Source organism: Podarcis liolepis (genome assembly GCF_965112155.1).
Source record: "Podarcis liolepis genome assembly, chromosome: 11".
NCBI lineage: Eukaryota > Metazoa > Chordata > Lepidosauria > Squamata > Lacertidae > Podarcis > Podarcis liolepis.
The window spans coordinates 1,772,215-1,784,784 of record NC_139565.1 but is presented as its reverse complement, the minus strand read 5'-3'; the positions used below and the strand labels follow the sequence as shown (position 1 = coordinate 1,784,784).

Below are 12,570 nucleotides of genomic sequence, written 5' to 3'. Positions count from 1 at the left end.
TGTGGATGGAGGTGAGACTGCTCATGGTCAAAATATACGCAGTGCTTTTGCAGGAAACCTAACAATCCTGTGTCTGCCAATGGAAAGTCAGGCTATGTTGTATATTAACACAGCTTGCTCACTGCTGGCAGCTCTGCGAGGTTATTAACTTCTCCAGCACACTGGAAACAAAAGCAATCCTGCTGAATAGATTTAATTACTTATAATAAAATGCCCCAATTATGCAGCTGATGCTTATGAAAGGGTAAAAACAACAACAACAAATCAGGGGAGAGGTTATTTGTCACCATGTGAAACTTTGGGGCTTTTAGTCAACAATCTAAGCAGGGCCTGCCTTTCATTAAATCAAAAGGTATATGTACTTATAGGTGTATAAGAAACAAGAAAATACATTGGATGGCACTATATATTATACTGACTTCTTTACAAGGGGGAAAGATATTCTCCAACATTTTCAGCTGTTATTTTACGTCAGAGAAATCAGTTTCCCCACTCACCCCCGCCGAACACTGTATATAATGTGGCAGAAATGTTCAGGTAACAAAATCCTTCCATTTTGCCAGATTGGACTGAGAGAACAAACCACGAAAGTACAGGCATTGTGAACTGAGCCCCTAAGAGCAGAGGCAGCTCCCCCACCTGCATCACTGGCCTGTTACTTGGTCACACTAGAATAAGGGCAGGCAACCTTAGGCCCGGGGCCGGATCCGGCCCAATCGCCTTCTCAATCCAGCCCATGGACGGTCCAGGAATCAGCATGTTTTTACATGAGTAGAATGTGCCCTTTTATTTAAAATGCATCTCTGGGGACATAGGAATTAGTTCATCCCCCCCCCCAATATAGTCCAGCCCCGCACAAGGTCTGAGGGAAAGTGGACCGGCCTCCTGCTGAAAAAGTTTGCTGACCCCTGCATTCGAAGGTGCCAGGATCCAGCTGTTGCAGATACTTTGCATCTGTGTTACCCCCCCCCCCCAGTCCTCCCATGGCGTAAGGGTTTGCTGATGGATCAGAGCCCCCCCCCCCCCCCCCGCAGACGCTTGAGTAGGGAGGAAAAAACAAAGCAATGAGATAGGAGCCTTTTCATGAGAACAAGAAGAAATTCTTTCCTATCTTTTTCTGAGCCACAGAAACATTGCTCCTTCTTTCCAGTCTTGACAGAGCCCGTCTCCATTCCCTCGATTTTGTCAGCCAACAGCTCACGTTAAGGGTACAACAATTTAAGGGTACAAAACCGTGCCCGGGTCATAACTGCAGCAAGGAGAAAGTTCAGAGAGATCATAACACTGTCAATCACTGTGACATCAACAGTGGGTCACTAGATTTGCTGAGATTTATCAATCCAAAAATACTGAACTGTAAATCTGTTTAAATTAAGTTGCCTGTAAAATGGCAGACTACTTTTATTGTTTTCATCCTTACCTTCTCAGACAGAAAAGACGTGTCTGGCAACAGGGAAAGAATGCATGTTTTTCCTCAGGAGTTTTTACCAGGATGATTGTTGCTGCATGGTGGGCAACGGTCCAACAATTATACTGAGATATAATTTTTTAATTAATAGAAGCAGAAGGTACTGTATGAAAATATCCGATTGTACCTGCAAAATCTGCCTTGCTAGAGTGAGTCAAGACTGAAATCTAGAGGGATCAACTAGTGAGTCTGCTACAGCCAAAACAAGGTAGGTTGAGATCCAAGTGGAACTGGTGGAAGGTGTATCCAGTTTCAGCCAATTTCCCCCCAAGCTTCAGCCCTCGGTCTTGCTTCTTCATTTATGTGAGAGTAAAGCAACAACGTTTTCATCAGGCTAAACCAGTGGGAGATGAAAGAAGGGCAACCTGTTTGGCCTCCTCGCCGATTCCTTGTTGCTTAGTAACTCCTTGTTGGTGAAGCAGATCACTTCCTTCCAAGCTTCCCTCCCTTCCTGCTTCTCCTCTAAGCCTGGTCCATGGGAGTCAGCCAATGTTTACTTCTTGGCTCTGTCTTGGCCACATGTGAAACCTAAACTTAGAATGACATTGCCTTGAGTTTTCTTTAACCTCATATTTTCTTCATCCCTTCAACCAGCAGTCTTACCAGATTCTTACTTTCTGCACACAGCTGCAATATATTTACCAAACTGGCACCAAAAAGAGCACCTCACAGGAGCCAGGAAAGCCTCTCGGAAGAAGGTATCCAGAACTGGAAAGGTCCCTTGTTTATTAGTCACCCCCCCCCCAATTTGGCATCCAGAAAATGGCCTCAAAAGGGGAACCTAAGGTCCAAGTACCAATTGAAGCTAAAGAGGGTTGTGGCATCTTAAAGAGCAATAACTTGGTTGTGGGGTATTCTCTTGTGGGTTAAAGCCTACTTTTTCAGATGCATGAAGCATCTATGAAATTAACAGGTACATAAACAAATGTTTTGTTTCATTTTACTTTTTAATAACTCTCTACCCATGTATCTTGGTATCTGCTGGAATTATGTACAGTACTTCATGTATTTGAGGAAATGGGTTGTAAAGTCAAAGAGAACTTATGGCAGAGTAAATAAGTTAGTCTTGAATGTCCCATTGAGCTCCAGATTGTACATTGAATCCAATATGCACTCCTGGTATGATTATTTGCAAGTCTATTCCAAAGTTAACAACGGCAGAGTTTTAAAACACAGTCAGAAAGAACTGCAGCCACAAGGAACATTAGAGCCCTGCAGGATCAGGCCCAATGGCCACTTAGCTCAGCATCTTGTTCTCACAGGGGTCAGTCAGATGCAGCAGCCCTCTCCCCACATAGGTCCCCAGCAACAGGGATGTGCCTCCAACAGACAAGGCAGATCAGAGCCATTGTGACTAGTAGCCGTGGAGAGCCTTCTTCTCCATTCATTCGTCTAATCCTCTTTTAAAGCCCCCCACGTTGGTGGCAGTGGCATAGGAAGGGGCTGGCAAAATGCTGGCTGAACTCATCTCAACGCTGTCTCTGAATTTGTACTCGAGGCAAAGGAGGCGCCCAGGGCGGGGGGTGGGCTGGGCACGGTCTGTGTGCGTGTGCATGTGCATGTTTGTGTGTGTGTGTGTTTGCGCGCACACGATTACCTCAAGGAACCGAGTGGGGTTGAGTTGCATTGCATCCCTTTCCCACCTCTGTGACCGGGCGCATGTCCCGCCCTTGCTTGGGTGCTGTGTGTGTGTCTGTGTGGCCGTGGTCGAAGCTGTGCTGCTCGCTGGGCAAGGCGGGGTCCTTCTGGGGCTGGCGCGGACTCCTGAGAAGGGCATGGAGGCGAGAGGCTGTGGTCGCCTTTCATTTAAGGGCCAGGGCCACACGTTACATGTGGGGAAACCCACATGGGGTTCCTCTCTGTGTAAAGTCTTCAAGCTGTGCCTGCATGTGCCTGCCTACACTCAGGTATTCATGGGATTCTTCTCCTGAGTAATGGGCTGTGTTTTTGAAGTTGTGAACAAATTAAGAGGGCGACACTTTCCTCCTCTCTCTCTCTCTCTCTCTCTCTCTCTCTCTGCCCCCTCCCACCTTTCCAGATCTGTCAGCAGCCTTTGACATGGTCGATCACGAACTCCTGGACCACCGCCTTGCCGACGTGGGGATCCAGGGCACAGTCCTTCAATGGCTGCGCTCGTTTCTCTCTGGTCGGGGACAGAGGGTGGCGCTTGGGGGGGAATTGTCATCACGCCACTCCTTGGTGTGTGGAGTGCCTCAGGGTGCAATTCTCTCCCCGATGCTTTTTAACATCTTTATGCGCCCCCTCGCCCAGCTTGTCCGGAGTTTTGGGCTGGGTTGCCATCAGTATGCTGATGACACCCAACTCTATCTGTTGATGGATGGCCATCCTGACTCGGCCCCAGACACGCTGACCAGATGTCTGGAAGCGGTGGCTGGATGGTTACGTGGGAGCCGGTTGAAGTTAAATCCTTCGAAGACAGAGGTCCTCTGGCTGGGGCGGGACGATATGGGATCGAGGGGGCAACTCCCATCTCTTGCGGGGGTGCAATTAGTGCCAGCACCGTCCGTTAAGAGTTTGGGTGTAATCTTCGATACCTCCCTCTCTATGGAGTCGCAGATTACAGCTATAACAAAGGCGGCATTTTTTCATCTCCGCCAAGCTAAGCAGTTGGCCCCTTATCTCTCTCGTCCTGACCTAGCCACTGTGATCCATGCGACGGTCACCTCCAGACTGGATTATTGTAACTCGCTCTACGTGGGGCTGCCCTTGAGACTGACCCAGAAACTCCAGCGGGTGCAGAATGCCGCGGCGAGACTCCTTATGGGGTCTTCGCTGCGAGAGCACATTCATCCGGTATTATACCAGCTGCACTGGCTCCCGGTGGAGTACAGGATCAGGTTTAAGGTGCTGGTTTTAACCTTTAAAGCCCTATACGGCCTAGGACCCTCGTACCTACGGGACCGCCTCTCCTGGTATGCCCCACAGAGAAACCTACGGTCTGCAAATAATAACATCCTCAAGGTCCCAGGCCTCAGAGAGGTTAGGCTGGCCTCAACTAGAGCCAGGGCCTTCTCGGCTGCGGCTCCAAACTGGTGGAATGCTCTGTCACAAGAGACTAGGGCCCTGCGGGACCTGACATCTTTCCGCAGGGCCTGCAAGACAGAGTTGTTCCGCCAGGCTTTTGGTCAGGGCGCAGCCTGACTCCCTCCTCTGGCAACCTGCACAGAATTTTGTTTAATCGGTTGCCATCAATTTGATTTTAACTAATTTTTATAATGAAATATTTTTAGAATGTGTTATTATTTGATTGTTTATTTGATTGTTGTTAGCCGCCCTGAGCCCGGCTTTGGCTGGGGAGGGCGGGATATAAATAAAAATTATTATTATTATTATTATTATTATTATTATTATCTCCCCGCTTAACTGTTTCCTGCTTCACTTTAAATCCTTTCTGTTATGTACTGAAGTTCTCACCCTGGACCAGCAGGGGGATACTGTAGATAGTTATGCAAATGAAGGATCGAAAGTGACATTCAGTGATTGGATAGTCTCATTAATTATTTTTATTTACATAAGCCAGCCAAATGCAATGTATTTGAGCCTGTAAAACATAAAATATTAAAATACAATCATATAAAATATAATAACCCAAAACAAATTGCTGCATGAAATTTCTTACTGTCAGCAAGCAGAGTAAATAATACCAAATTAACCGCAACAGTAAAATAATAATAATAATCACAGATTTAAGATTACAGTTTCTTTTTTTTTGCAAATATTTTTTATTACATTTTCTATCAAAACTTCCATCTTTCCATTTTCCACATCACGTATTTTAGTTTGTTGAACTTCCCTCCACTCCTCTGACAGTCATCCATAATAATTCTCCTATTTACACATTTCTTAATATATAGTATCACCTTTAAGTAATTTCTTTATATCCTTATTTACATTTTTGCGATATTCCTCACTTTTCACAAAGCCTCTTTAAAACACACTAGCGTTGTGTTCTCCTCACATATAGTTTTCAAATACTCTCTAAATTTTCCCCAATCCTCCAAAAATTTATGGTCTCTTTGAAGTCTAATTTTCCCCGTTAGTTTGTCTAATTCCGCATAATCAATTAGTTTATTTCTCCATTCGTCCAGAGTCAGTACTTGTTCTTGTTTCCACCTTTGAGCTATCAGCGTCCTCGCGGCAGTTATTGCATATTGGAAAAGTTTGAAATCCTTCCTTTTAATTTCCCTTCTGGTTATCCCTAGTAGAAAGGTCTCTGGTTTCTTAACAAAGCTATATTGTAGCATTTTCCTTACTTCATCATATATTTTTCCCCAGAAGCCCTTCACTTTCTCACATTCCCACCACATATGCATAAACGTACCCTCTTTCTCTCTACACCTCCAGCATTTATTACAGATCTTATACATTTTGGCCAATTTAACCGGTGTTAAGTACCATCTATATACCATCTTCATGGCATTTTCTTTTAGTGTTATGCATGCTGTGAATTTCAGATTTTGATTCCATATCTTTTGCCACTCTTCCAGCTCTATACTGTACCCTAGATCTCTGGCCCAGTGGATCATTACCTCTTTCACCTCCTCATCCATCGTATGCCATTCTAGTAGGATTTTATACATTTTTGATATGATTTTACGATCATTATTAACAATTTCTGTTTGGAACTTCGAATCCTTTTCCTCATACCCTTTTTCTTTCACCTCCTTTTTAAACATATCTGCCAATAGTGCAACCAGTTCCATACATGTTCTTTCACTTGTTCATATGGTTTAACTGTCCATTTGTCCCCTTCTTTGAATACCAGGTCTCCATATGTGACCCAGTTACTTCTCATATTGAGTTGCTTAATTCCCATCATCTCTAAAGGGGATAGCCAATGTGGTACCCCCCTTTCTAATATATTTTTATATCTGATCCATACTTCGATTAGCGATTTCCGGAATATATGATTTCCAAAAGATTGATGACCTTTTTTACCCTCCTGCCATAAATAAGCGTGCCACCCGAACCTATTGTCGAATCCCTCTAAGTCCAATAATTTCGTGTTTTTGAGCTTTATCCAATCTCTTACCCAGCAAAGACATGATGCCTCATAATACAACTTCAAGTCTGGCAGGGCAAATCCTCCTCTCTCTTTTGTATCCGTTAACAGTTTATATTTAATTCTCGGTTTTTTGCCCTGCCAGATATATCTTGAAATCAATCTCTGCCACTCCTTAAAAATTTTAACTCCTCTTAATATTGGGATCGTCTGAAATAAAAATAGTAATTTGGGTAGCACGTTCATCTTGATCATTGCTATTCTACCCCAAAAGGATAGTTTTAACCTTCCCCATCCTTCCAGGTCCTTCTTAATTCCTTTCCATATCATAACATAATTATTCTGGTACAGATCAATATTTTTTGGTGTAATCCAAATTCCGAGATATTTAACCTTTTTAACAACTTCAATTCCCATTTGTTGTTGGAACTCTTCAATCATTGATTGCTCCATATTTTTAGTTAGAATTTTAGTTTTTTTTCTATTTAATGTGAAGCCTGCCACTTCCCCAAATTTACCAATTTCCTCTAACACTTCCTTTACGCTGGTCATCGGGTCTTCCACCGTAATGATCAAATCATCAGCGAAGGCTTTGGTTTTGTATTCATTTTGGCCTACCTTCACCCCTTTTATCCTTTCATTTTTCCTAATTGAATTCAGAAGGATTTCTAGGACCAATATGAACAGCAGGGGTGAGAGCGGGCAGCCCTGTCTAGTCCCTTTTGATATTTCAATTTCTTCTGTTATCACGTTGTTCACTATCAGCTTCGCTCTTTGTTCGGTGTATATGGCCTTTATTCCGTTGTAAAAATCATCCCCGATCTCCATATTTTCCAATTTTTTCAGCATGAAATCCCATGATATGTTGTCGAATGCCTTTTCGGCATCTACAAACATTAATATTGCTCGTCTCTCAATCCTTACTGACAGATATTCCAATATGTTTATTATGTTCCTCACGTTATCTCTCATTTGTCTGCCAGGAAGGAAACCCGCCTGGTCTTCATGGATAATACTCAGTAATACCTTCTTTAGTCTCTTTGCCATTATTCCTGCATAGATTTTATAGTCCGTATTCAATAAGGAAATCGGTCTATAATTCTTTACTTGTGTTGTATCTGCATCTTCTTTGGGGATAAAGGTTATATACGCCTCTTTCCACGTCTCTGGGATCTCTCTTTCTTTTAAGATGTTATTCATCACCTCTTTTAGTGGTTTTATCAAGTCTAATCTCAATTCTTTGTAGTACCTTGCTGTAAAACCATCTGGTCCTGGTGCCTTCCCGTTTTTCAACTCTGCTATGACCCCCGTAATCTCCTCATTCTCTATCGGAGTATTTAACCCCTCTCTTGCTTCTGTCGAGATCTTTTTTTATATATATAATATTTTTTATTGCTTTTTCCAAGGTCAAGTACATCGTCGAAAACTCCACAAAAGCAGCTTTACAGAAGAAAACAAAGAAATTAAGAAAAGAAAAAATCCACATTTTCAAACAATTTTTCTTGATCCACTGGACTTCCCCACATCCTCCACACCCTGCATTCTTTACAATAAAAAATAACAGCAAATTGATACCTTGTTTCCTGCGTTTTTGTACTTTCATCTAATTGTATTTTAATTTTAGGGTACATGTTATTAACTCACTTTTTCCCATCATCTATCCCAAACAAGGAACATTACTCTAAAATTTTTACTTTTCACGGTCATAACTTAGTTTCCACCATATTCAAATCTAATTACTGAAGTTTGTTTTTCCCAAAAACTTAGCAAATTCTCAACATTCATATAACTTATAGTGTTTTTGTAAATAGTCCTTAAATTTTTTCCAGTCCTCTTCCACTGCCTCTTCTCCCAGGTCTCGGATTCTGCCAGTCATTTCGGCCAATTCCATGTAGTCCATCAGTTGCGTATGCCACTCTTCCAGCGTGGGTAGCTCCTGTGCCTTCCAGTATTTGGCTATAAGAATTCTTGCTGCTGTAGTTGCATATAAAAAGAAAGTTCTGTCCTTCTTTGACACGCTCTGGCCCACAATGCCCAGGAGGAAGGCCTCTGGTTTCTTGTGAAAGGTATACTTAAATACCTTTTTCAACTCATTGTAAATCATTTCCCAGAAGGCCTTCACCTTAGGGCATGTCCACCAGAGGTGAAAGAATGTTCCTTCAGCCTCCTTACATTTCCAACATTTATTATCAGACAGATGATATATCTTTGCAAGTTTGACTGGGGTCATGTACCACCTGTATATCATTTTCATAATGTTTTCTTTCAAGGCACTACATGCCGTGAATTTCATACCGGTGGTCCATAACCTTTCCCAGTCTTCAAACATAATGTTGTACCCAATGTCTTGAGCCCATTTTATCATGGCTGATTTAACTATCTCATCTTGAGTGTTCCATTTAAGCAGCAAGTTATACATTCTTTAGTACCTCTTTCTCTCTTAAATACCTCTCTATTTTCCTCATATTATTCTTCTCTTTATTCCTGTACAATTGGCTAAAAAAGTCCAAAAATCCTTTCCTAATACCTTTACTGCTGGTGATCTCTTCCTCTTTCACTATGATTTTATTTATTGTGCTTTGTTCTTTTCTTTTCTTAATCTGCCAGGCAAGCCATTTTCCTGATTTATTCGCAAATTCGAAGTTCTTTTGTCTCAGTCTTTGAATGTTCCGTTCCACCTCTTTATTAATTAGCATTGCAAATTGGGTTTGCAAGGTCTTAATACTTTGTCTAATTTTTCTGTTGTTAGGTTTTTGAATTAACTTTTGTTCCTTATCCATAATTTGTTCTAGAATCTCTTTTTTCCCTTTCTCTCTGTTCTTCTTTCTAATTGAGTTTTGTTGTATGCAGAATCCCCTCATCACAGCCTTACTTGCATCCCACACTATATTCATATTTGTTCCTTTATTACAATTGTCGGCAAAGTATTCTTTCAGTTTCTTCTGAGCCCCTTGCACAAATTTTTGATCATCAAATAAATAATCATTCAATCTCCATCTGAATGTTCTTTCTTCATACCCTTTGATTTCTAATCTAATTGGGCTATGATCTGAGATTACTCTTGGTTCAATTTCTACTTGGTGAACTCTTGGTGTTAGCTCCCCTGATATCCAGATTTGATCAATTCTCGACATTGATTGGTTAGGTTCCGAATAGAGGGTGAATTGTCTTTCCAATGGAAATCTTAGCCTCCAGATGTCCATTAAATTACAATTTCTGACCAGTTCAAAGAATGATTTGGGTAGTTTACCTTCTTTTGTTCCACCATCTCTCAATCTGTCCATTTCTATCGAAACTACCCTGTTCATATCTCCCATCAGAATTATCTTTTGATCCACATATTCCAATAAAAGTTCTTCCAATTTTTGGTAAAAGACATTTTTATTTCCATTAGGTGTGTAGATCCCCACAATTATTAGTTTCTCCCCTTGCCAATTGATTTGAACCCCAATAACTCTCCCTTCTTCATCCTTAAAGATTTGTTTGGCTTCTATTTTACTTTTTATATATAGGACCACTCCCCTCTTCTTTTGTTTGTCTGAGGATATGAATTCGTTTCCAAGTCTTTTATTTATCAAAATTTTTCTATGCCTTTTTGCCATGTGCGTTTCTTGCAGACAGACTATATCTAAGTTCTTTTTCTTTAAGAATTGTTCCACCTTGTTCCGTTTTTTTTTTGTCGTTCAGACCATTAATATTCCAGTTCCATATTTTTAATGCCATCTTGTTACCAAATTATAAAATTATCTTTCCCTTCCAATATTTTGTTATAATCTTTCCTCCTCTGATTGGATAGTCTGTATGCAAATGAAGGATCGAAAGTGACGTTCAGTGATTGGATAGTTTTAGAAAATGGCAACAGTTACATTGTTCTGGAGCTCTATATAAGCAGGCTGACTGAGCTCCTCAGTTCAGTTCTGTTCCAGCTTACAAATAAAGAGCTGCTTTGGAAGAATCGCTGTGTTGTCTGATATGTTCACCCACAACTTAACACTTTCTCATGTGGAAAGACACCTTTGGGAAGCCATTTTGCCCTTTCAGCTCCTTTCCCCTAGAATGATAGTATTGTAGACCTGGAAGGGACCCGGTTGAGGCTCATGTAGTCCAGCCCTCTGGAATGCAGGCATATGCAGCTGTCCCACCCTTTTTACATTTTCTCTCAGCCCTCGTTTGTCCTCCTTCTGCTATGTCAATTTACATGTCTCTCTCCCTCCCTCCCCCCCCACATGCACACGGTTGCCTCAGATGCTAGTCCTACTCAGAGTAGACTAACTGAAATGAATTAAAAATCCAAACATTAATTTCTAGGGTCTGCCCTAAGTAGGATTTAGTTGGATGTAGCCTGTTATTATGACCAAAGTATCTTACCCAAAAAGATATGCACAAACCAGTTTACTGTATCTGAGTGCATTATTCTCAGGGTGGGGGGACATTTATTTATAATTGCTTAATCATATGGGACTAAACTGCATTATGCTGTAAGGTCCTTTCATAAAATCTTAGAATAAAGTTGGAAGGGACCCCAAGGGCCATCTAGTCCACCCCCAGCAATGCAGGAATCTCAGCTCAAGCATCAGGACGGATGGCCATCCAGCCTCCAATGACAAACTTCCAAGGAAGGAGAGCGCAAAACCTCCCAAGCTGAAGGGCTCTTGCTGTCAGAAAAGTTCTTCCTGATATTTCGTCAGAATCGCCTTTCATGTAACTTGAAGCCATTGTTTTGTGTCCTACCCTCCAGAGTGGGAGAAAACAAGCCCTGTGACAACCCTTCAAATATTTGAAGATGGCTGTCATATCGCCTCTCAGTCTCCTCATTTCCAGGCTAAACATACCCAGCTCCTGCAAGGGCTCCTCATAAGGCTTGCTTTCCAGACCCTGGATCATCTCGGCTGCCCTCCTCCTTCTCCCTCTCTCTTATAAAAATGGTGGCAATATAATAAATAATAATAATAATAGTAATAATAATAATTTATACCCCCCCTCTCTATCCAGAGCTGGGCTCAGGGTGGCTAACACCAATAAAATTACAATAGAACATAATGGGGGGGGGGAGGAACAACAACAACAAAAACCAGTTGATTAAAATACAGGTTAAAATACAATTTAAAATGCAGCCTCATTTTAATAGTAGCCCATAAATCAAAACCATAAGGGGAGGGAAACATAAGGGTCAGACTGAGTCCAAACCAAAGGCCAGGCTGAACAGCTCTGTCTTGCAGGCCCTGCGGAAAGATGTCAAGTCCCGCAGGGCCCTAGTCTCTTGTGACAGAGCGTTCCACCAAGTTGGGCCCACTACTGAAAAGGCCCTGGCCCTAGTTGAGACCAATCTAACCACCTTGCGGTTTGGGACCTCCAAAGTGTTGTTATTTGTGGACCTTAAGGTCCTCTGCAGGGCATACCAGGAGAGGCAGTCCCCATAGGTACGTGGGTCTTAGGCCGCCTAGGGCTTTAAAGGTCAAAACCAGCACCTTAAACCTGACCCTGTACTCCACCAGGAGCCAGTGCAGCTGGTAAAGCACTGGATGAATGTGATCCCATGGCAAGGACCCCGTAAGGAGCCTCGCCGCAGCATTCTGCACCCGCCGGAGTTTCTGGCTCAGCTTCAAGGGCAGCCCCATATAGAGCGAGTTACAATAATCAAGCCTGGAGGTGACTGTCGCATGGATCACTGTGGCCAGATCAGGGTGAGGAAGGTAAGGGACCAACTGCTTAATACAGCGGAGATGGAAAAGTGCCACCTTTGCTGTGGCTGCAACCTGCGCCTCCATGGAAAGGGAGGCGTCGAAGGTTATACGCAAGCTCTTGACAGAAGGCGCTAGCACTAATTGAGAGGACCTCTGTCTTCGAAGGATTTAACTTCAACCAGCTCCCACGCAGCCATCCAGCCACAGCTTCCAAGCATCTGGTCAGTGTGTCCGGGGCCGAGTCAGGACGGCCGTCCATCAACAGATAAAGCTGGGTGTCATCAGCATATTGATGAATACCCAGCCCAAAACTCTAGACAATCTGGGCAAGTGGGCGCATAAAGATATTGAAATCATCGGGGAAAGGATTGCACCCTGCAGGACTCCACACACCA

The 12,570-nt window shown here is 42.6% G+C and overlaps 1 long non-coding RNA gene across 1 annotated transcript; it reads left to right on the top strand.

The window, feature by feature from the left end:
* Positions 1-11,836: 11,836 nt before the first annotated feature.
* LOC310688529 lies at positions 11,837-12,315 on the top strand. Its single transcript, XR_014517011.1, has 3 exons — positions 11,837-11,872; positions 11,903-12,041; positions 12,092-12,315. It is a non-coding gene; the product is annotated as an uncharacterized lncRNA (long non-coding RNA).
* The last annotated feature ends 255 nt before the right edge of the window (positions 12,316-12,570 follow it).